At 35.5% G+C, this 26,439-nt stretch overlaps 1 long non-coding RNA gene across 3 annotated transcripts in view; it reads right to left on the bottom strand.

Moving 5' to 3' along the window:
• LOC142061040 (uncharacterized) overlaps positions 1-26,412 on the bottom strand; it is a 288,092-nt gene extending 261,680 nt beyond the window's left edge. For all 3 annotated transcript variants that reach the window (XR_012662024.1, XR_012662026.1, XR_012662025.1), the window contains exon 1: positions 25,984-26,412. This is a non-coding gene — a long non-coding RNA (uncharacterized LOC142061040). The remainder of the gene's footprint in view (positions 1-25,983) is intronic.
• Between the last annotated feature and the right edge of the window lie 27 nt (positions 26,413-26,439).

Here is a 26,439-nt window from a genome sequence, read left to right as displayed (position 1 = left end):
AAATGAGTAACATCTCTTAATTTAGCCGGGGATGCTGATAAGAACAATACAGAAGCCAGCATAGAACAGTACATGGCACAATCATTACTTCGGTTTATATCAGGAATGGAATCACCCACCACTTCATATAAGGAAAAGACTTCCATAAACTTCTAAACAAACAACATTAAGCATATTTTAACTAATATCTACTTCTGGGAAAATTTGTAAGCTTCAGTTGCTAATACACTGCTAGAAGACAAAACAACTGTATTATACCCAATCATACACAATTATTCTAAAGGATATTTTATCACTGTACTTCAATTTAAAAGAATAGATGCAAAAAAAATTATACAGGATATTTTCACACAATATTCAAATTTTTATTGAAAAGGTATGTTTTAAAAAATAGAAGTAATTTAAGTATTCTATAGGCAAGGTTTTTAATTTATCATAAACTTTGGACATATCTAAATTCAATCAATATCTAGAAAAGAAGAATCAGAGTAAATTCCTTTTTATTTTAGTTAGCTCAGAATTCAAAAATTTTTAACATATTTAGCTGGGTCAAAATCTGAGAAAAAACATAAGCCTCTTGAAGAGGCTTGCATAAGCATGTGCTGGAGGAAATCTTCCATACAAGCAGAGCGCTACATTATATAGTCCTTCAAAAAGATTAGATCTTCTGTTAGTTAGTTTTATTTAAACTACATTAATCAGCAAAAATTTTACCAAAGTCTAAACACCTGAGTTCTATGCTAACTTCAGTGGAATTTTTCATACTAACTTCAGTGTGGTAATGATCAGAATCCAGTATTTACTACAAAGAAAATTAGGAAATTGTTTAAATATGTAAGGATTATCTACAAGTCTTTCTGCTAGAGCAACTTTTTATAGGTAACTATGAAAACTTGTTAGTGATCAGGAGAAAAGAAAGCTGTTCAAGCATCATTCTAATACACCTTATCTGATAATTATTAAATCATTTGTATCTTTCTCAGAAAAATTTATTCATATTGTCTTATTTTAACATCACCCATAGTGTTCTAGCACCTTACTAGTGTCTCTAGCACCTTTTAGAGACACTCATCTGGATCTAAACCCTGTATAGTTATCAGAAGCTGCTGAACAAAAACCCTGAAGTAGTGGACTTGGAAGACTGGTAAAAGAAGGGTTATGAATGTCATGTGAAAGTGACCCTAGATTTAATCAATGTTAATCTGACTATTAGAGAGCTTTAATAATTGAGCAGGAGTAATATTTTCCTGAAACACTCCTGCTGAGTCTCTTGACTAACTGAAGCAACTTATTTTTTGCCAACTGGATATAAGCAAAAATAGCTTTAAGGGAGAAAGGACACGGAACCAAATATTTTTGAGGTAGGATCCTCATAAACAGCCAACCCTGTAAGAAACTAAGATGAACTCTGCCTACTTTACTGTTATAAGTAAAGTGAAACACCAAATAGGAGACAGACTTTACATAGCATGCAGACTGGATTGGTGGAGCAGGTTGGGAAATGTTTCTGCTTATCCTATCTCATAAAGTAATATATACTATATATATATTATAGTATGTGTGTGTATATATATACATTACAGTAATATATTGAGTAATGCAGGGGGAGATGGAAACTTTACCTATTTGATTCTTTAATGTAAATTAATTCTTTTACTTGTCAAAATTATATCAAAACCCCACTGGAAAGAACAGACTATTCTTTAAAAAAGTAAACAAACAAGACTGCTTTGATTTGAAATGAAAACAAACGGCTACAAAAGTATAGGCTTTCATTATTTTGGAGACCTTGGCATTCCTGTGGATATATTCATGAATTAATCATTGAAAACCTTAAACTCAAATAAATCATGCATTTTCCAATGCCAATGTTCTCTAAAGAGTATTGCAAATGGTTATTAAAGCATAGTTCTTTAAACTCCTTGCATCAGGAATCTCTTTCACACACAACTAACTGAAAGAAATGTGTGACATTAAAGTCCCTGTAATCTTGCAAAACCAAAGAAGACTGTGAGTAGACACTAGCAGTACGTCACCATGTAATAACAGTACTAAAATCTGTTAACAAAACTACTATACATATAGTAAACAGCAGGAGTTTTGGAATGCCAGGCAGCTTTTACATTATTAGCACTAATTAGCCAAATCAAAAAAAGATCAGGAAACACTTTAGAAGTGAAGACGAGTATACCTGTATTGCTGTGTCAAAATTACATTTCCAAACAACCAATTAGTAATTCAGCCCGATAAGCCATATGTAAAGTGGGACAGCTTCATTACAGTGGCTTCCTAATTAAAATATAAAGGCTGCTGATCATTGTATAATTAAACAACATGTCATGTGGTTTCATCTGGCAATTGCAAGCAGCTAGGCCTAAAAGCATTAATGACTAAGACGTCATCTAAATGAGTCCAGAGACCGTAGAACTACATTCTGACAGAACAGAGAGCATCCTATGGTCATTATGGAGATAATATCCTCCAAAGGGACTGTTATGTACAAAATGTTGAAGTTCTTTCTCTCAAAATGACTTTGACTTTTTTATATCCAGTCGTCTGACTAATTAGCCTAAAAGAAAAAGGCTAGCAGGGCTAATTAACTTCCAGCTACTGTAATCTAAATATGAAGCTGCAGAACCAAAGATTTTCCCTGTGGATATTCTTAAAGTTTTTCATAAGTTAAATCTCTGCTATTGAGAAATTATTTGTTAGGTAACCTTATGCCTTGATTGAGAATTCCTTATGTGGTTTCTCACTTCACAGAATGCCTGAGGAGCAAAGCCATTTGCAGCAATAGTTCTCGGTGTTCCCTATACCACAGACAGCCTATTCAGCCTTCACTGACCATGCACAGAAATACTAAGAATCAAACAGTGAATTTGTTGTACTGTGAATTTACTGGAGAATTTTTGGGGAGGGAATTTTTTTTCCAAGAGCATATATTGTGTAAATATACACACCTCTCCATCTATATTTTCAGTTTAAAAGTGTAATGGACAGAAGCAACGTTATTTCAAGTTCCTTTGAAAAGCAGAGTAGACAGGATCTTTTATAAGCAGCCAGAAACAGCATCTGTTCCACATCCCAGTCAATACCTTACAGTTCATTTGCTCTTCTTGCATCTCCCATGTGTATCCTTCACAGATACCTTTACTGCAACAGGGAATTCAGATGCCTTCTTTTGATCACTTTGATGCTAAAACTCATTCAAGGGCTTTGCCATTTGAAAGTAAATACCACTGGATCTAATTGAACTTAAAAGAAAACAACCTGGCAGAAAAATTAAGACATTCTCAGTATTTGCCAGATTTGCAAATAATAAGGAACATGTACATTTTTCTTGTTCCAAAACATAACAGACACTAGGCACAAAGTAAACCACCAAGATGAACACTAAAAGTGAGAGAGACAACTCTGAAATAAAATATTATCTCTTCACAAACTTTGTAGTGGAAAACCCCTTTAAGTGTTCTTTCCAGCATCTTTACTATTCTCCCTCTCTCTCTCTTTAGCAATTCTGTGGACTTAGATGCAAAACTGATCCAGCTAAAATAATTCAACTTCAACCAGTGTTGGGTACTTGAGAAAGACAAGAAAGTGGCCAAATGCTTCTTACTGATTACCAGGCTTGTACTTCACACAAGCAATTTGACTCAGAAAATGCAAACAAGAGTTACTTCCATTCTAACTAAATGATACATTTGCTCTTCAAGGTTTTTTTATTTCTTGCAGCTTAAATTTTGTGTTGGTTCTACAGCACACTGTTGTGATTGTTTTGATTATTCCTCTCCATTTCCAATCTAATAATTGCAATCAACATGATGCTAAGAAATCACCCTCAGTATTTCTTCTGTTGTCTCTAACACAACCTAAAAGTTTTGCTCTAGATAGACACATAACTCTCCTCTTTGAGCTTGCTGAAGAAGAGTAACCAACCATGTGTGATTACGCTGCAGATCTCTCTGGTAGAAACCTAACTCAGAAAATTATTACTGTAGGAAATAGTACTGTTTCCTCATTCAGCCTCTTGTTAACACTAACTTTCAGCCTTCTGTGTCTAACAGCTTTACTCCTTGCAAAGACTAGAGACCCCTTAAATTAAGTTAAACAATGCTGCCAACTGAAAAATGGATTACAAGACTTTTAAATACTCTGCTATTCACAATGAAGATTACATACAGTCAAATTTCCCTCTTCTGAAAAAGGAAGTTCCTGGGAAAAAAGGTCTTATGGGATTTCTCTCTACTGGGAAACAATTACTTTCCCATGGATAAAATAGAAGAGGATGACATATCTTTTTTTTTTTATTTCCATAAAGGGCAGCACTTAATAAAACGGTATATTCATAGTGATCCTTTTGATTCAAAGAAAATATGCGGACAGTGAGATAGCCTAATTATTAATGTACTTCTACAAAATAGCTAGTGAACACTTATAAATTCTCATTTGCATTCATGATCCACCATCAGGTCTGGACTTTCCATTTTCCATCTTAAAATACAGTAAAAAACCAATGCCTTTTTCTAAGGAGCTAAGAGTATATGGTTCAAGTAGACTATGCACCTGAGGGCTCTAAACAGCAAAGGTTTGTAAAGAGCAGACCACTGCTAACTTGTTTAGTAAAAGAGACAACCGTTGCTGGATAGGGTTAAGCCCACCATGGTGTTTACAAAGTATTCAGGATGCCAGTTCCTCTGTTTCCTCTATGACGGTGTTTTATACCATATATTCAAATTACTGTTTTACACACACTATAAATGTGAAGTGTCAAATGAGATTCTTACAGCTGTATTAAGACCTTAATTTTAGAAATATAAAAAGTAATAAGTTTGACGTCCTCTATAGAACACGAATCTTTCATGCATCAACCTTTGCACAAGGTGTAACAAGCCAAAAGTTATCATTAGCCAAATTATTTTCTCTTGTTCTGACAAGGGTCATGACTTTGCCCATTTCTGTATCCTATCATAATATAGAACACAGGGATGGTCCACAAACATGAGTAATCTGACAGGCCATCCTCCTCACCATCCTGAGTTTCTCTGTTGAAATTTTTTTCCTATGTTTCTAACTGATAAGCAATTAAGACAATAGAGTTTCAGAAATTCCTGGAATTCCAACAGGGACTATCAGATGATTACAGTGTAGTAGTACATATTCTTTGTCCAAACACTCCTCTACATCATATAGATTTTCAGAGAGGGCTCGGAAGTAGAGAAGGGGCAGGGCATGTCACATAGCCAATCAAATCTTTTATCTGCCCTCTGCATGGTATGAAAGAACAGAAATCTGCATGCACATGATCTAGGGATGGAGAACGTGTATTTTTAAATCTTACAGTTGAATTAAGAAAGTATGAGGTAGGGCTACATATTTTCTCAGTTTAAAGATGGAAAGAGATGTCAGAAAATCTCAAAATCTTTAAAATAGAAGGGAAGAATTTTAGTAAAGGCCAGGAGCGTTCAAGTTTCTGAGAGTGGTTTTTAAGAAGCAAGTCAATGGACAGCAGTTACAGAAAATATCAGAGTTGCCTAACAATACCAGTACATTTATTACCACAGCACTGTCACAATCCCAATATTATGCCCATTACTAACCATGATACTTTTCAGATACATCTGTCAATATTGTTACTTCATGATGCTGTGATACTTTGTTGTTGCTGTTGTGAAAGATTCAAATGTTATTACCCATTGTTCTTCATAAACAAATAAAATAATACTAATCTTCTCAAAGCAAAGATCAAAAGAGGAAGAAAGCAATAGCACTAAAGAAGAAGAAGAAGAAGAGATATCTATTGCAACAAGTACAGGACACGATTTCTGATCAATAAATTTTCAAAGGATAGCAACAGAGAAGGAATGAAGGAAGGAAGAGAAAGGGAGACAGAGAAGAATGACAGAGATTATGGGGAGGGAGAGAGAACAAACTGTGGTAAGTTACACGGCAATTGCTGTGCCTCCAGACAACAAATAACTGGTCTGTGAGTTCAACAAACCATCAGATGTGCTTAGTTTGTAATAGACATATCATATTATCACTCTCTGTCTGAGATCACAGCTAAAGTCTGACTCTTAAAAAGTCTGACTCAGTCTTGGAATTCTTTAGGTCACTCCCAGAATCAACCAAGATAGCAGCCATTATTTAACATGGAGTTAAATGCCGGACCAGTAAAATAGATTTGCACTTAATTTTAAATATTAGCGTATGATCAGACATGCTTTTTCTTCTTTATATTATTCACTTTTTTCACCACAGTTTACACTGCTGGGAACAATCCAAGAGCTGGCAACATTTCAGTTAAAGCCTGGCAGACAAGCCTGTCCTTTCCCTGTTCCATGCAACTACTCTTTCAGTTTTGATTACATCAATCATGCCACAGCTAATTAATGTTATACTACAAACAGATTAAAAAATTAAATATAAAACCATGATGAACAGATGGATATGTGCCTTTTCTATATAATGTATTATTTGCAGTAAACCATATGAATTCTCATGCCTATTAGAGGCACCTGAATGAAGTTTTCCTTCATTCATCTGCGGCAACTAGATATGCTTATTATGTACTATGCATAACTGGCTTTGAAAGCAAATGTGTGATATATGTCACTGTGTGCATTTCATGATGCAAATGCATGTCTTTTCTCATTCTCATTAAAACTATAGCAGGCCAACTCCGTTTAATGAACTTTTATAAGAAAAAATGTAGCAGCCCTTCTTTTCCTAATTATGATGACAGTAGTGAACCACAGCACTAACAGGGTTGTGAGACTTCACCTGATACATGAAATCACTAAGCTGACTGGGAAAGGTTCATATCAGACGCGTTTCACTCAAAGCAGGAACAAACTACTTTGTGTTGCAAAAAAAGCTCAGAATTAGAGATGTGTTTCCATATTTTTCTTCTGAGTGTCAAAAGTTTGTTCTCTTGCTGTTTGTTCTTTTTCCCATGGTACACTAGAACACTGAAATTCTGGTATCCAAATAAGAACATACATTTTGGCTCTGATACAAAGCTTTCTAGAGAGCTAAGGAAGTTACCAGTAAAAGCTATAGCCTGTTACGTCCATTTCTTCCCCACTATCATTCTTGTATAAGCTAACTCCACAGAACTGCTAAAATCCTCAGATAGGAAAGAACAAATGAAAAATACATATACATAATTAAAAGCAACTGCAATAGAATTTCACCTGCCCCTCAGGGGTGGAGCAACCATAAAAGTTCTGCATTTATATCTCCCCTATTTGAATCTTTTCAGTCAAATTCCTAATAGCAATCTGCACTCGTTGACTTTTCAGAAGGATTAGTAAACAAAGTATACCAACATGATAGCTCCAGGCAGGGTAGAGTTATGCGGGACCAGAAGAAAAACTCTGAATTTTCAAAGTATGGCTAAATCATAATTCTTTGCAGTGAAGGTACAGACTCCTGTAAGAAACCACCTGTTTCAGAATCTAAACCTTCACAAAGGCAGAGAAATCTACATGAAGTCATTCAATTAATCAGAAACTGTTAGCACTGGCAACATTGCAAAATGTAAACAATAAATTACAGTGCATAATTTCTCCATAAAACTAAGAATTCTTAAAGCATATTGAATATAGAAAAGAGCCAGAAGGTAAACTTACAAGAAATTTAGCAATAGAATTCAAGTTTGTTCTGAGGAAGCTATATATGCTACAGGGCTGATGATAGCATTTTTTTCTATCTACATTCACTCTTTCTAAAAGGCCAGGGTCATTGATCCAAAATCTGTTCTCGGTTAAAGAAGGCAAAACTCATTGCTGTCCAAGCACAAGATACAGTAACCAACAAAGATTTCCTTTATACCTGGATTCCAGATAATACGTTTAGGGTAAACACCCTAAGCGCTCCTTTGCATCTTTCCATCAACGTTTCTCAAACATTATCACAGAAAACAAATCTTATTAGATGCAGTACATAAGAAAATAACACACTTTAGATGGTTAAGTAAATGGGCAATTCACAACATTGCAATACATTTTTACCAATAATTTTTCTGAAATCAAACAGAATGTTACCAACTCTTCTGAGATCACAGGTGATATAGAGATGTTTTTTCTGAGGATTTTTATTAAGAAGTAACAAAAATGAAGAATTAAAAACCCTTCTTTAGCATACCTAACAGGCAATTTCACCAAGTTAAAAGTTTGCAAACAGATGGCAGAAGAAGATTTTTGCATAAAATATGTGAAATAAAAGGAACGTGAGTGGGGATACTTCCGCATTCTTATATGTAATACCTTGCCACCTCAGTCATATCTTGAACGCTAGCTGAAAATATAACAGATATGTTAGTGGTTGGACTCGATGATCTTAAGGGTCTTTTCCAACCTTTATGATTCTATGATTCCATGCATTTAATTGCAACCCATTCAAATATGAAACATTAGATATGAATGTTCATACAAAACTTCCAGCATTTCAACACATTAAAATATCAGGATAATTCTAATGTACATGCAGATTTTATGCTACTGTAATCCCATTGGTTTTATGGGTTTGTAATTTTTTGCATAGCAAAAGTTGTAATGAAAACATTTGCTGACAACACTAGGCAAAGAGGACAGAGAAAACCCTGAAACATACTATGTACATTTAATACCTTTTACCCCTGAAAAATACTATTCATCATAGTACTTTCAAGACCATTCCTATGAATGTAATCTATTATTTCCTTTTGGTATTCAGATTAGCTATTCAGAAGAGTGTTGTATTGACACTGTCCAATGCCTGAACAGAATGATTTCAGATCATTTTGGCAACAGCATTTACTAAAAAATGAATTGACCATTTCAAGGCATCAGATAAAACAGAATTTGGTCTGTACTGTACCTCTTTATGGACAGAATGCCCCAAAGCACTTTGTAACCCAGTAACTTACTGACAGCACAGTGAGTACAGGAAAATGTGGCAGCCAGAATGCTCTCAGCAGGAGCACAGATATATTCACAAGCAACAGAAATTCTTTTATTGAGAAGAACCCAGATTTTATTTCTGTTCTTTTCCACAAGAAAGACCCAAGACAAGTTCTTCTTCAACAAGAAAATGATACTCTTAGATTCTTCACATCAGATGTGTTAACTGGTTTCAGTTAGAAGACACATTACTTCACACCACCTAACAGAATATTGCAAATGGAAGGCTGAACAAAATTGTAGTGTAAATAGTATTAAATGTAGGGATTCTAAGGCAACAGTGTAACCTACACTGTTCTGCTGATACCATTTTGTCTTCTGGAGTCTGAAAAAAAAAATATATAACCCGGCTGATGTTTCTATAGATGATAAAATTCCCAGTGCAGACTCAATATAATTTACATCAGTCAGTAAAATGGGAAATGTATGCCGACCAATATATTTATGTGTATATATACGTAGACATATATTGCTAGCACTTGTTACCTCACAGTTACCTCATACCTCACAGCTATGATACAAGAAACACCTAGAACATAACTGGCAGAACTGAAATAACAGAATTGACACTGACAGTCACATTAGAATCATTCATTCAAACTCTTACACATTTCTTGACAAGACAAATATAGCCACAAATTTTTGGAAGGGGGAATGTTTCAGATTTTGTCATGCATTTATCTTCATTGTAAATATCAACAACTACAAAGTTTTAGCCTCAGGGATGTGTACTTAGCTGCCACTTCGGTGGAATTAGGATAACATGCTTGTTTTACCCTGCCCACCGAAGTGATTATTTCAAAGGCCAGCTTCACCCCTTCTGCTCACATTCCCTCTTTTCCACTCTATCCATAGATCACTCAGATTGCTGTTTTTATTTCATCTGAAGTGAATCTTCTGTACTGTCTGACCTTGCAACAAGTTGGTTTGTTTTTGTGAACGGAGACATTTTTATTGCCAGCTCCAACCAGGCTCCTGAAAGTAGAAGCATTACTTTTGTAGCACAGGACAGACATCCTAGAGCATTACCATGGTTTAACATTGTTACCTCCATGTAAAATATCCACCTCTAGCACGTGTTGCATTCATGGTAGGAGTCCGAGGAGTGGCTGAGGGAGATCCTACCATTGAGTCACGAGGTTCAGACAACCCCCTTGCTTTCTAAACTCTTTCTCCATGAGGAGTCTAGGTGCAGCTAGGTCCAGTCTTTGTCTCAGACTTGGTCAATGGTTTGTTTTCTAAGGGTTGTAGAAATAACCACTCATCAGAGTATTTGTTGTTAGTAACTAATTTGGCAGATGCCCAATTTAACATTATAAGGCCGGTCGCGTTCAGTGAGAACTATCACAGCTAGATTAATGAATAGTGCAATTTATTAAAGCAACAGATACACAGGTTTTTTGGATTACTGGTGATAAAATTGCTGGCTACAAGACACACACAAATACTAAGAAAATTAACAACACTGCTAGGCTACAAGTGCATTAAGCAAATATGAAGCTACTCTAATGCACTGGAGATTTGAACAGAAGCTATAGAGAAGTTTCTAAGTTTTCACAGGGAAACACTTGGTATAACCAAGCATTCAAATCTTACCCAAAGGCGTCGCAGTGTGGGGGAAGCCCGTCAACTGGTCCCAGAAGTCAGAGTGGTACGTGATGGCATATTCCCTAACACCCTCTTTCTCTTCACACATTTTATACTATTTTTTATCTTTCACGTGGAGCTTGAGTGACTCTAGTCATACATACCTTTATGATGATTGTTGTAAAATTTCCTCATTTTACTTTTAAATGTGTAGACTAGAAAAATGCAAAGCACATGCCCAGTGAAGGGTGGTTGCACCTTAGAGGCGGGTAGCTTTTGGGGTGGAGGTGTGTTTTGGTGTTATAATGATATTATAATGAGCAAAGTTCACCAGAAGGACAGCATTTTGTCAAAGGTATGATGGACTGTTGGCCCAGGGTGGCAAATATGCAGTGTACCCGCTCCATGGTACCTCAAGTTCCCATTTATCACAGAGCCTGGCCACGACGCCTCCACACCACTCCACCCTCCGGACAACTCCTCTTAGAGTCGGTACACCAAGTTCTCCTGGCATTGCCGACATCTATGGTTACTAGGGAACTTCCGTGGAATGGATTCCTCGCATATCAGCTGTACTCCACCCTGAAAGCTTCTTCAATGCTGTACCTTTTCTAAAAACATACGTTTAATTTCTAAGTCACCTCCAATGATTATTGCACAGCATGTAATGGAATTGACATCACTTAGTGCAGTGTATCCACTAAGGGTCACAAACAGCACTCTAGGATCTAATGGGAGCCTTCTGTTATGCCAGTGCTGGCCAAATCATTATTTGGTTTTTTTGCTAGTATAATGTATCTTCACCTCAGTGCTGCAACCAAAATCAATTACTTGGCTTCCCCCAGGGCTACAAACTGAGGCAGCTTCAAAATGAGGGTGGCTTATATTAAATATATTTTAATTACTGTCTTCTGCATCCATAAGAGTAAAGGTGGTTCTGTTAATCAAGGGCAATGAATTTTCCTTTGCTCAGATCAGTAGTAAGTCCACGTTGGACTTTCACAGGAAGAAATAACTGTTCATTTTTTTTTTAAATAAAATATACAACTGCTTGCTTAAAAACTATGAACATCCATGGAAACTGGGAATCATAGTTCCGTAAACACAAGTTGCACCCAGATTTTCAACTATCTCCTGGCTGGTTGTATTATTTTTACAAAATAAGAGCTATTAATTCATTCTGATCTGCAGAAATTCAAGGTTTGTGCAGAGGACTATAATTATAAGCTGAAAAAGGGCACTGTGCTTATTCTTTCAGGTTTTATTTTCAAACTCATTTTCATATTTATTTAAATTCTTCGATGTGCCTAAAGACATACCTGTGACTTATTTGACTCCAACTGAAGAACCGGAACAATACCCATACTTTAGCTGAATGAAACCTGTCAAGCTTGAGTTCAAATTCATCCCAGATTTCTCAACAAGTAGAATAATTCCTAAATATCAAGTTTTTGCAGCTAAAAAGTAAATCAAATGGACCTTCATAATGTCATGAAGGTACAGAAGAATGAGTACAAGAATTTGTGAAGTCAAGAACCCTTTAAACAGTGCTGTTTGGTATAAAGCATGACAATACCAGAGAATATTGAGAGAGTGATTCTACTGCTCACTCTTCAAATATGCTGGACTAGAGAAGACCAAAGCAGATTTTGCTGTCGTCAATTTAGTAGTCAATGTAAATTAAATAGTCGTTTAATTGAACTTTCATACTTCCTTTTTTTCAGACCTGGAAAAATATTGCTTGAAGGAAGATAATTGCTTAGTTAGTTGTGGTTTTTTTTTAAGGAAATATCTGCAGTCACTGCACCTCTTGATACTGCTATGCAGCATTAGTACTATGTTTCTATCCCTATTTGTAATACTATATGTTAAACTTAGGCCTGATCTTGAGGGAATTACAGGTCATATACCACTGTCACTCAGAAAATGCTACTCTTAAGTAATACAGTTTAAAAAAAAATCAAAAACTAATCCAAGGTTAAAAATGTCAACCTGAAGGGAAAGAAGGTAAAGGAAGAAACAGTGGACATGATTATTTAAAAATTAAAAGTAAAGTCTCCCCAGAGATGGTGAAAGTAGGAAGGAGAGCATCATTTCACTTCTGTACGTTTTAAAATAAAACAATCACGTAGGCGTATTTGGAGGACAGTCCATTGGCTAAAAAAAAGCTACTGGGCAGCTAATGGGTAAGATGATTAGGAAGTCTAGAACAATTCTGAAAATGATCAGAGGCAGAGCTTAAGTCACCTGGACATTTTTTAATATACTTTAGCCAAATCTAAGCTTCATTTTCTCCAGCCCTGTATGACAACTAACTGGGGAGTTTAAGGCTTGTATATTAGCTGTCTAAATAGTTTTGTTATTTCAGGATTAACTCATTTTTCCTCAGTCAGTTAGGTGATTCTGACTTTTCTTTTTTTAAATAAGGCCTCATCATTAAAACAAATACATTAAAAGCAGTAGGGAAGGAGAGAAAATTCTTCTAAAACTATTCAGGTCATGGTCCTTTTATGGAGCTTTCCAATTCTAGAACTCCATGTCTTTTGCTATTCTAGAACTACAGTGGAAAAGAAGATTCATGCCCAAAGTATCCTACACCCTCTGACAATCGGTACACTTCATATACCAATAGTATCCTGCAGAGTAACTTCAGTGCATCTAAGAAAACGTAAAACCTTTGGGTTAATAATTCATTCTGAAAAGTCTATGGTTTCGTGCAGTGTATATCCAGGTGATACTATACGTAACATAAATTAAAAATGTCAGCTTTTTTTAAAAAAAAAAAAAAGAGGAAGCATTTCTGCCTTTGTTTTAAGTGTGAACCCTGGAATAATTTATTCATAGTACCACAATAAACTGTCAGCTATCTTGACAACTAAAAATTAAGTGTACTGCACCCTTGGAAATTCCCAGAAATTGTCTTTTGTGTTACAAAAAGAATAGAGAGAAAAGACAACACATTGAAACCCACAGCCAGACCCCACGTGCACAGAAACTTCATTCAGATGCCACTGCATTAGGATCTGTAGAGCCCTTAAGTCATAACAACCTATCAGAAAAAAATCACCTGAAGTGATCTCAGCATATCTAAAAAAGTTTAACTGTCCTTTTGAAGCAGTAATTCAAGTATTTAAAGTCAGAAAAAAATCTTGACAGAAAATACAAGGAAAAAAGCATGTTAGTAGAAGAGAAACTGCCTTAATTGGGTAGTTAAGAGCATTCGATAGGATTATGAAAAGGCAAAACTGTCAGAATGCAATTCTCCTGGCCACAGGCCAAAGCAGCACAGATTTCAGAGGAGAAAATAAACCACCACAATTAGTACAGTGTCTCCCACACAAGATAATTCCAAAACAGTTCAAAGATTTTTACTTTTATTTGTATAAGTGGTAATTTTCACTCACTTTATAGTTTCCCACTGAATTTCTGCACCATTTAAGTCTTTGCCTATAAAAGGGAATATGCCCAATGAAATGCCACTGATAGCCAGCAGCACCAACACATATCTCCAGTGCGGACAAGCAAATACTCTCATTTCACCAGAAGAATTTATTCTTGTTTGATTCATTCCACTCATGAAAAGTATCTGTACCAGAAGCTGCATCTGTTTAGGTACACCAATGACTCAGCTGCAGTTGCAGCAAATGTCCACCACAGAAAAGCTTTGGATTTATTAGAGGTAACAGGTCAGCAGCTGCTCCCTGCTGTGAGACTTTTATTCATCTTCAGCTACCAAAGTGATTCTCTTCTCCACATGAGCTACAACTTTCTTTTTCCCCAAACACTAACCAGCAGTTTTTAAAGGCTAACCATGCTTCTGACCTAAAAAAACCCGCTGTAAGTAAGGAGAAACTTACCAGGAAGGGAAGATAGAATGGAGATCCTGATACCTGTTCAGCGCTGCCAAGACTGATTTTATTTTAAAAAATAAAAAAATTTTCATTACTTTATATAAGCCCTGCAAACCTGTCAGTGGAAAGAGGACATTTCCACTTAGTAAAATGAAGAGTCTCATGAAATACCTTCATGTCTGCTGCCCCTGACAAGTAAGGAAGCTTTTTCTTTTCCCCCTGTACATGGCAAACTTATTTCTAAGTATTCTGGCATTATAACTTCTATATCAAAAGGGAACAAAAGAACACATGAGAAAAATGAGGTTGTATGTTCACATATCAGGGCGCAGAGCTACATTTCAGTCGACCTTAGCCTACCAATATTTTGTTAATTTGTTGGTTTATATTTATATAAATTTTTTTATATTTTGCATGCATGTATGTATTGTACGTATGTCTTATCCACAGCAGACATCACATGTCATGCAGACAGTGTGTTCATTGTTCTTTCAACTTCTTTCATTTGATCAAAGAAAAAAAATATTTGAATTATGAAAGAGGCTTCAGAGCTATATGTTTGATAGTATCTGCCATTTGTCACAATCCAACACATTCTGAAAAAGGACACGAGGGATGAAAGTCCAGGAAACCTGCAATGCACATGTAGGACTAACATCTTCAGATAGTATTCCTCCTTCCATTCCCTTCCCTCCCACTACAACATGACTTTCTCAATTAACATGGGAAAGATACATTGACAGCAAAAGAAGCAGCAACTATGTTAGCAGCATTTCTGTTGGGTCTACAGGGACAACTTCTTTCAAGCAGATGAAACACATGGCATTCCTGTATTTCTCTTGATCCTTGTAGTCAAGGCAGAATTTCTTCAGTAGGAGGCATCCAAGACAGACATTTCAGAAGAAATATTACCTGTCTTGTGAAGAGTCCCAGGATTTTTTCCTATATTGTTTTATTATAACTGCACATTAAATATTAATACCTGCAAATACGACAGACAAAAAAGCCTCTTGACTTACTCTGAGGATGGCTGCAAAGTAGGAACCATGGCATTTTGCAGATCATGTCTCTCATCTGTACCACTTCCAGTGGTAGACTAATGCTTTTAAGTGACAGGTAGTATCCTTGCATTTTCTGTCCCTTATTGGAGATTTTCAATTTCCAGATTGGAATTTCCAAATGCAACAGTTCTGATAACATTATCAGATATCCAGAATTCTGGGGGAAACAGCTGCTGCACAAAACCAGATCATCTTTTTATTTAATGTTCATGAGTCAAATACACATGCTCATGGCATGCAGAAACATTTCTATCTTTTCAAATTTCAAATGTCCATAGGTATTCTAATAACTGATCAATATGCAAAGTAACAGTTTATTATCATTAGCTGAAGAATTTTCCCTTGGTTCAAGTGGAAGCTACCATACCTTGACAGTCCAACACTGTGAGGAGGATTACCATGCTTAGGATACGGTATCTGTTACAAACATTTAATTTGGTACAACATATTACAGTATGAATAATAGCTTAGTATGATACATTTTCTTGGTTCACCAACAACCAGCACACCCTTCATTTTTCACACAGTCCTTCTGTTCTCAAATACAGCAGCTCAGCCTATTAAAAAATAAATTAATCTTTTTTAATGTCACATGTGTGACATTTTAAAAAAAAAAGAGTATTTCCTTTCTTCTTTCCTTTTTCCATAAGTATCACTAGAATAATTTATTCCTCCTTAACTCATATTTAAGCACATTCTACTCAACTTAGCTGTAGTGTACGAAACTAGTATAAATTATGGTATCTGCAATTCTTACTATTGCATCTTTGTTATGTAAAATAATTCAAATTTAAGAGAAATTGTACAAAGTATATCTATTCAACACAGGCTGCAGAAAGATTTTTTAAATTATCCTTCTAAGACTGTAAGGAATCTAGTTACTGTGACAATCCTTCTTTATCTGTTGTGTGGATTCATAATATTCTACCCGTCTCTTAGCTAGAACTAGCCAGCAAGGCCTAAGCTAATCCACTAGCTGCTTTTTTGCTGGAAGCAAGCTCAGCCAAAAGACAACTTTGAGTAAATGAAGAAGTGAAGATTCAAATACTAGCACAAATTACAGACGCTGGCAGCCTCTTTAGTTGTTAAACAATGACTCTAAAATTAGGAGCAGGACTGAAAGTACCATCAAGTAGCCCTTAGTGTTATGAAGACCAAATATAGTGATCATGGGTGGTCCTGCCATGTAAATTATGTAAGTACACGTGCATTTTCTATATAAGTTTTCATGTGAAGGGCCTATAAATGCTTTGAGTTCCTACAGCTGCACGACTTAACATTCTTTTCTTCCCAAAACATTAAATCCAGGCTGAAAAATATATCTTAGAATCTTACCAAACATTAGTACTCTTCCAAAATAGCATTACATAACTTTTATTTCTGTTCAAGCTTTTCTGCCTTTTAACTTGCACATACTTCATAAATACTGGTCACAGCATTGATTCATCTGTTCTCTATATTAGTTTTTCCAGTCTACACCATGCTGATTTTGAAGTACATGTTAAAAATTGCTGTTGGTTTTTGTAGTTTGTTGTGTTTTGCAGTGATTAGAGATGTTTTGCCTAGGAGATGTGTTATTAAAACACTGGCCTTGAGCGTTATCAGTTATTTGGGTCTTGCATGGAACCCATTACTGTACTTTGGCTACCACCTCATGGAGACAATTAGCAATTATACCTCCTCCTCTGAGAGGTTTTTCTTTATGGAGGAAATACATGATGGCACCTTAGCTACCATCTTAGATAATGTCTCCTCCTTCATTACAACAACTTTTCAGTATCCTGAACATCCTTGGGTAGTTAAGATAATCTGCCAGTATTGCTTTGGCAGGCGATTTCAGTTCTGTCTAAGGTTAATAAGCAAGTTAAGAATATAATCCAGAGATCTGCCCCAAGGCTCGATAGCTATGCGTGGCAGGGTATGTGGGATAGTATGGGCAAATGCCTAAGACGGTGGGCACCCCCTGTGATGTGGGACTTCACCCCTGAACAAGTGCAGAATCCTGAAAAATTAGTAGAACATTTGGAGGAAGTATGCTGTCACCCCGGCAATTCCAGAGAGATACAAATCACTGCAATGTGCTGGGGCCTGGCCCATGCCTATTGAGCCCTGTTTAACACTATTCAGTACCCCCAAGGGGAAGAGAAGGCCTCTGGATCTAGAAAGACAAAGACAAGGAAAGTGACAAGCACTGTGGCCACTCAACTCCCCATGACAGACACTGCAGCTACTGCAACCCCAGTGACAAGCATTGCAGCTGAATCAGAGGACCAACCCATGCCAGTATCAGTCATAAAAATATTTTTATGTGATTATTGCTATGATAAAAACAGGTCCCAATATCAAAATTTAATAAGGCTTGAGATGGGCAAAAGAGAGATTCAATGTTCTGGTCTTACTGAGGGTCACAAGCCTGAATTGTTCTACCTGAAAAATCCTACCCTGAAAACAAAACATACTTTATGAAATCAGCTTATACCTCACGGCCCACACCCCACCCAAACATATTTGATGAATCAGCACTTCTTCATCAAGGAGAAAAAAATTAAGTATTCATAGTATACACAGTTAAAAAGTACATTCTTTTTCTTGCTTGAAGAGCATGGAGAGTAATGACTTGCTATAAATTTGTTCTTCAATTACAAACCAAAAAGCAGCATAAACATTTAATGCAAATTTAAAAACAGTGCTTTAAAATAAAAACCTTAAAACCTTTTCACTGAAAATTAAAAAATAATGAGGTTTTATAAATAACATACATATACATTGTAAGTGAATGGCAATGGCTACAAAAACAATTTATTTACATGCTGCTAGTTGTTTAATTGCCTTTAAAATGTCTTTAAAATTTAATTTTAAAATGTTTTCCTGATCACAATTACTTAGCAAGTAAATACTATGAGTATGAATACGTTGTTTGCTTTGTTTCCACATTTCATAAACTTTTTATGCATTTAGACATTCCAGGATTTATATTTACTGGTTTGAAATCTATGTGAAGGACCAAATATTCTGTGTTACAAAAATTGACTAACACATCAAACAAACAAAAAAATGTTTGTACTGTTTAAAAGACATAATCAGAGGATAAAGAACTGAGCTCAGAAAATAAGTAAATTAGATTTATATTTTGCATGTAAAGATCACTGATATCAAGTGCTCGCTTGCCTCAATTTATCTTAAGCAGAAGTGAGGGTAATGGCCTTACAAAAGAGTCTAAAAGTGATAAATTACATCTTATTGTATGAAGTCAAAGGTTAAACTTATTATTGCTCACCATAGTCCAAACTTAACCCCAGGACTAATGCCATAAACAAAAAAGGAAATTCAGTTAGCACACATAAAGCACTGGGATAATATCTCTGAAGAATTACAAAAGTGAAATGATGCCCCCTACTGCTTCCAGAAAATGTTTCTGTATAAATAGGGTTTTTCGGTTCAAAGGGAAATTACCATGTAAACCCAATGAACATGTATTTTCAAACTAACCAGTGCTCATTAGCATGACATATGCCGAGGACAATTTATTTTTTCTCTGGCTTTTAATTAAAATATATGAAGGGTCTTGCCTTGTAGAGAAAACTCTCAGGAACATAAACTGCTAGAGTGAATATATAATCTAAGTTTCTCAGAAGTTATGTATTTGGGTAAAGGAAATATGAAGATTTAATTCAATATTTTTTCTTGATGTATTTCTGAATAAAACAAATTTCAAATATATATATACTATTATATAGTAAGATATTTTTCAAATAGTAAAGTTGATAGGATTGATTTTGCTGTCAGCTAGTAAGTTGACACAATTCATTAACAGCTAAGAGATCACACAATGCCTTTGAGTTGTGGAAGACCACAGTTCGATTCCCAACTCAGTTGTTTAGCTCTGGTATCACAGCTATTGTTGTAATGAATTTCCTGATGGGCAGGTAAAGTAACAGGATTATTGTTTGAAATACTTTTCAGGGAAGGAAAAAGCCCAAATACTAAAGAGCCATTACCAAAGTCTCTTTTATTTATTCCACTCTAAAGCCACAATAGACCTGATGATATTGATACTGCTAACTCCTGATTTCCACCACTGTAAGTGAAAAATAACCCCCAAATTCTTAAAGGTATTTGGACAGAATCAACTTCTCTATTTCAAAGTAAACTAGTTACCTAAATATATTTTGGGTATATTATTGCCTTTGATGGTCTAATCTTCAGCACCCTTGAGATGATAGTTAAAAATATCAAATCTTGAAATTGCTATCACCTATCTTTGTTCAAGGCTTGCACAGTGAAACGGCTACAGTTCACAAGTGTTTATGGCACAAAAATAAACCAGATTAAATCAGTAAGCAAAGTTAATAAGCTGACATCAATAGACATACTTTTTTATTACAAAGTCCTATTTTATCACAAATCCTACCATGTGTTCTGATGTTATTTAGACAATACTACTATGACCTTACACTGGTCATTTTCAACTCAAAGCACAATGAAACACCGACAGAAGAGCACCAGATTTTATCTGATTCTTACATGGATGCTCCTTCAGTAGTATGTGAGAAACCAAAAAACTTTCTTATTCATTGTCAGATCATATGAAATTGAAATTTAAGCACCTGTATTTTGGAAAACATTTGGATAGAACCATTTCTGCTCATTTATGGGAACTTTAAAACCCATCAGCAATAGGGAAGAAAAAAAATCATTATGGTTTACCCTTTAAACGTTAATCAGACCCAAGACTGGCTCAGCGATGAGGTTTAGCAAAATACAAATTCTATTCAAACTTAAAAGATTGTATGTCATAAGCATACATATAATTTTTCTTCAAGACCATGTTTTCTAAATATGACCAGAAATCAGATTTTGTCCAACCTTCATTTCTTTTTTTTTCTGTTGACAGTTTCTGGCAAAAAACTTTGGTGCTCGTAATCCTAGCTGAATAGCTCTAGTTCAAGAGATTGCAATGTAACTATCCTCTTCCAATACTCACCTAATATAAATCGCTATGGGTTAACTGGACTTAGAAGAATATACAGAATTAAATAAATATAAAATGCTTTAAGTCATAGGAGATTATTTTTAATCACTCACGAGCACACATTGACCAAGCAGGGAATTCTAATAATTACATTCTATTTCCATGGCAAAATCACATTTATCTGTGTTAAAATACAGCTCAAATGCAACTGAAGATAGTCCTGACATATGTAGTTCTACAGGTATGATGAAAGTGTGTTGTTTTAGAATTTAATGGTCTAGAGAAGACTGGAGACTGACAGGACTTCAGTATGAAAAAGTGGATAACACGACTTACAAAAGTTTCAAAAATTTCATCCGTCATATAAAGCAAATTACCTTCAAGTTATTTTTCCTAGATTTTGATGTAGGAGTCTTTATCATAAAACAAAACTTAGAGCTTGTTGCTATTACTTCTAGTGGAATAGGTTGAAATGGGATGGTATCTTCCTGAAAATGTTTTACTGTTTTTCTACCACTGTGAAAGCCAGCAAATAAAGGGAGACATGCCATTCCTCTAAATGTGCTTTCTAAATGTTAAAGGGTTAAAGCAATTTCCAGGGTCTTTGTCTAGAAAAAGCCCTCCACTGATATTTAATTGAACTGCCTTTGCTCTGAGGAGTACAGTAAAATACACTGGAATCAAAAGTAAATGAATCGTTGTCCTTTATGTAAAGAAAGTCAGCTTAATTTGCTTTTTTCACCACTATCATACAAGCCTAGCATGCCCAGTTGGTGTAAGTAAAAATTAATTGAAATTGGTGGAAATATTCTGATTCACAAGAGCTGATGATTAATCCCACTGATTTTAGTATGATTACATTAGACTCTATTCTCACAGAAAGTCCGTGAGCCTGATTTTTGACTGCAGTGTTTTCATACAGATCTTTCTGGAGAGGATCAGTTAAAATGTAAATATATCAGAAACATTTTCACACACTTGGAATAAGTAGAAATCATTGCATGGAGTGAAAAGTACTGTCAGCCTACAGCCTACTGTCCATATATAAAAGTTTAACAAACATAGCATATTCAGAGGGAAAAAAATATTCTTCTTCAATTGAAGAAAAAAAATAGTTCTGTACAACAAAGTGTAAGCCAAACATCACAATTCTTTTCTAGACGTTAAAATAAAATTAAAATTTAGGACCAGATTCTGGAAAACCTTACTAAAGTAAATCCGTACCCATGCAAAAGTCCAGCCAGTAGGAATAACTTTATTCACTTGAAGATCATATTACATAGCCAGATAGGTATCTCTTTTTACATCTGTAATGTTAATTTATTATCTAATAGTCTTAGATTACAATTCCTTCAATTATTTTTCCTCTCTTGTTCTTTGTTACTACTTGGCTTTAGATATGCAATTTAAGTAGGACTATTACAGTTTTATCTGCTCCTGCACCTCTGATTGTCCACAGTGATTACACATGTCCCCAAAATACAATCTGATTTCACTGTGCTTCAATCATTCAGATAAAAAACATTTAGTCAGTTTAGCAGTCTCATTGAAGTCAATGGGACCATGCATAAGGATTAATAATATTAATTTCTGTCGGTCTTAATCTTATAACAGTCAGATTTTGTGTAAGCTATCTGCAACCTGATGTCGTTCAGACATGGAAGTTTTTACACCTATTATCATCCTGCTTTGCACAAATCTAAATAGCAAAACAAAAAGCAAATCACCTACAGTTAGGTTTACTACATGCCGCATCTCTTAAAATAATTAAAAACCCATTGTAAGCACATCTTTCAGGCTTACTGCACCCCTTGTACCTTTCAACTATTGGTGCCACTTTCCACCAACTCTTTTATACCTTACTAAACCTCCCAGGACAAAGAGAAATCAGTTGTAAGCTCCTATCAGCAGTCAGATAACAAACAGGTACAGTAGATACAAGAACATTGCTCAGTAATTATAGCTAGTGCTTTACAAAAAGGGTTTAAATTCCTGTAGTCAGGCTAGGAGCAAAAAAAACACTCTTGGTTGCAAAAGTCACAAAACCTTAATGGCACTCAAGAGTTTAAGTCTACCTTTTGATAAACTATATAAACCAATTACTTTAAAGAGAATTATAAAATCCCAAATTACAAGATTATCAAGACTACTGCCTTAATTTTTGTAGTTGCAGAAACTTTGATAAAGTACCCCAATTTTAAACTAATTTACAAAGTAGCAATTGAGCATGGCACACTTTTTGCAGCATTCCAGCTGAAGCTGGCCTATGCATTCCTCTGAGACAGCTGCATGATGGTGACACCCTTCAAATACCACTTGTCATTTCTGCAAGTAACTCAGTAGTGTTCAACCCCCCTCTCACAATAAAGATTATACTCTTACATTATCACTTGTTTTGTCAGTCATTCAGTTGAAGCTACAATGTTTAAATACACAGCAGGCACACAGTGTGGAACCTTTAAAGTGACTGGTAATAATTCAGCTAAATATTTACATTAAAAAAAAAATACAACCCAAACTGTCTTCTGGAACATTTCCCAGGCTAAATAACAGTCTTTGCCAATACACCCGCAGCTTTTTGTAACTAATTAAGAAACTTGAGCAAATACACTCAAAAAGACTCTAAAACCAAATGCAGACTCCATTACATAAAAAGAAAAATATTACCCATTCTCAACAACTGATGCACGTATAGTTGCAATGCTTTTGTCTTTTCTTCCTTTTATAACAATTCAATTATTTACAACAGATTCTTTTGAAAGAAATTTGGAATAAAGAAAAGTAATTCTAAAATTAAGGGACAGAATAAGTTTCATCAATAGAAACTACAAATTACAGAATCTATACCTTGGATTATTTTCAAAAAGCTTGCCTCTTGATACTAAAGAAATAAGACCAAAGCTTTGATCTATAAGTTTGTTAAGATGTCAGCATTGCAATGAGGTCTCCAAAAGGGAAAGTTTTTTAATCACAAGTGTCACCAGACCTTCAAGCAATTATAAAGGTCTGCCACTGCATAACTGGAGACTTGAATAAGGTCTAGAAGTTTGCCTTTATAAAGCATTGTGAAGTCATTTTATTTCAAACACTTGTTGGCTTTTTGCTTTGTAGTTTTGTAAACTGTAAACAAAAAAAACCTTAAAGCATTACTTAAATGCTTTAAATGCTTAAATTACTTAAAGCATTACTTTAAAAAGTAAAGCATATACCAACATCTCCTAATGAGAGCTTGATACAGAGGCAGTCATAAGTTTTAGGATTATATTACACACAAAGATCTGAGAGCTCTAGCCAAGGCTCCTTTTCCTTTCTGAAATGCACAGAATTTATTTGAGGTATCACTTTTAGAAAAAATATGCTACTATTTGTGTTATGACTACAAATTCAAGTTTCTGCTTTTCAGATTCATGCGGGGTACTTTCTATACCCTAGTATTTTAGCTCCCCATCCTGCAAGCAATCAAACGTATATTTAAATTTATGCATACAAATAACCCCACTGAAGACCATAATGCTAATAATGAGGATCAGAGCACTATCTGTAAAGTGCATCATCATAGACTGCATTGCTCATTTAATCAACACGGATCTGAAAGACAATTTTAAGACTCAGTTTCCATGTTGTTGCAACTAGCACGACTCCTGTTTCAAGCATGCAACTCAAGCCCAAATATTTCAGGAAGGCCCAGTTTCATAAAATCATTTACACAACTGATTTTTAGTTGCAGAAATTTTAATAAAAAGCAAGAAGTTTCACAGGGCAGCTGAAGCATGCTATTTTAAAACATGAAGAAAAAAATACTTTTTACACATTACAGTATTCCTCCAACAGTAATACAAATAATGAACCTGGCAACAACTCACTCACTCACATTCAGGACAATCTGTAAAATATCCCACTGGTGTTCCAAGTAGAAAGGCCAGAGCAGGCATTAGGTGTAACCAATTCCTTTGACTGCTGCCAGCTAAACATTGCACTTTCCCTTCCCTAAAACAAGCTTATAAGATGCAGCCAAAGATTCACGGAACTGAAATTTCCCCTCCAAATAAACAGGGCCTATCACTTTGGATATTTTACTGTGAAAAGCCCGTAGGCTGAAAAAGTCTTTCTTCTTTGACAAATCGCATTTGTAAGCAGTCTATTATAAAATGTAAGAGAATTTCTAGTGTTCTCAATCCAGCTCATATTTGGTTTTCATAGATCTGAATATGTGCTTGTGACAAGATGTTTGCAATTTCTCCTAAGTATGGGGAAGATTAAGTTTGGGCTGCAGTTTCAAATGGCCACTAAAAAAAAATTTAAAAAAAATACTATAATCTGAATATTTTTCTAGTCTGAGTCACGACAAGGCAGGGAGAAAGTTCCAAATTGTTTTGATAATTGACCAGTGATTTGTAAACATAAGCAAACCTTTTCAATAGCATTGGTCTCTTCCACTTCAAAAGGGAATTTGTCTTGAATGTTACAATGTCATGTAATACCTAACCTTAGCAGTCTGGGTCACAGTCTCACAGAACCGTTCACGCTCACAATAACCACCCTGAGAGCAGTTGCAGACAATTATAATGCTGGAAATGACCTTTGAATACAGATTTATAGAGAATACATATAGTATTATACAGATTACAATAAACTCAGCACTGAGACCAAGTTTTATAACATACAGTATGGCAAAACACACCACAAGAAAATATACACAGCAGCACCAAGCATTGTCTACTTCATTTAGGAAACACTTAACTTTCAGTTATCCTATGATATTCCAAAAGGCTGTGCTGACATGGTAGACAGAAATAAAGCATTTTCTTTCAGCTTTTGAATGATACCTTGTATTCCAAAATGCTGGTAATTTCATTTTTATTATAAAGTTCCTTGTTTACAATTTCATTTGCAATTAATGACTATAACGCAACAATGGCTGCAGTGACTATCTTTTAACGGCTGATGGCACCAAGCACCTCCAGAAATCGCCTAGCTAAATGTTAGATTACATTCTTATATATGAATGTTTTAGAATAACTTGATGGGAAAGCAGAACGCAAATGTCTAAACAACAAAACCAGAAAAAATTTATCTTCAGGAAAGTACAGCATCTTTCCTGAATATGGCACTCATTGTCAAAACCCTCCCGTTTAAACGCGTGTATGTGCGTAAACACAGTGTGTGTACACAGATGTAAATTTTTCCATTTACCATGCCACAAACAAAAATTATATCGGACTCAAAGATACAACACTTCAAATTCAGATAGCAAAATGTATATAGATATACCTGGACATAAGCTTTTAACGTGATTTTCCAATGTGCAAAGAACTGCAAACTCTCGTTTGGTTAAAAAGTTTCTAAACAGGTATACAAGTGACTTTCTAAGAATTATATTTTATATTTTTATATTAGTCCTTCCCTGGTGTAACATATAAGTAGATTAAAGCAAAATTTAGATACACAACCATAAAATATTAATCCACCCTTAGGAGGCTATATTTCATGTACAGCTACTAAAAACTAACTTCACAGTGGTGCTAGAGATGGGAATCAAACAGTCTAGGGGGAACTTGGAAAATATTTACCTGAGTCAGGGATGGGAAGAATGAACGCTTAAGATATTTACTCCTTTGTACAACAGCTGGTCGGTATTGACAACTCCAGGCATCCGAAAGTCTAGTGAAGCTCCAGAGCTACTGTTTAAGAACCAGTCTCATTCTTCCCGTCTAATTTTAAGACTTTCTGAAGCAAAAATGTGTCCTCTGTTTTCCGAGCTATCAGAGCTAAGGATTTGGGGAACGGGGCTAGGCTTCTGTCCCCTGCGACCACGAGGGATAAAACTTACATTTCTTTTTAAATAGAATCCAAGGTAACTATAGCAGAACATGGCTGGGCGAACAATATCTTAGAACCAAACTTCTGGGCTGTGAGCCCGTGAAAGAGGAAAGTTTCTTCCCGAGGCGGGTGGGCGGGACCCCCTCCCCTGAGGTGGGGAGAGGCCGGTCTGCGAGGACCGTGCCTGGCGCGGAGGGCGCCGCAAA

The sequence above is a fragment of the Phalacrocorax aristotelis genome, chromosome 8, assembly GCF_949628215.1.
Source record: "Phalacrocorax aristotelis chromosome 8, bGulAri2.1, whole genome shotgun sequence".
Classification (NCBI taxonomy): Eukaryota; Metazoa; Chordata; class Aves; order Suliformes; family Phalacrocoracidae; genus Phalacrocorax; species Phalacrocorax aristotelis.
The sequence above is the reverse complement of the archived record's forward strand: the minus strand, read 5'-3'. Positions and strand labels throughout refer to the sequence as shown.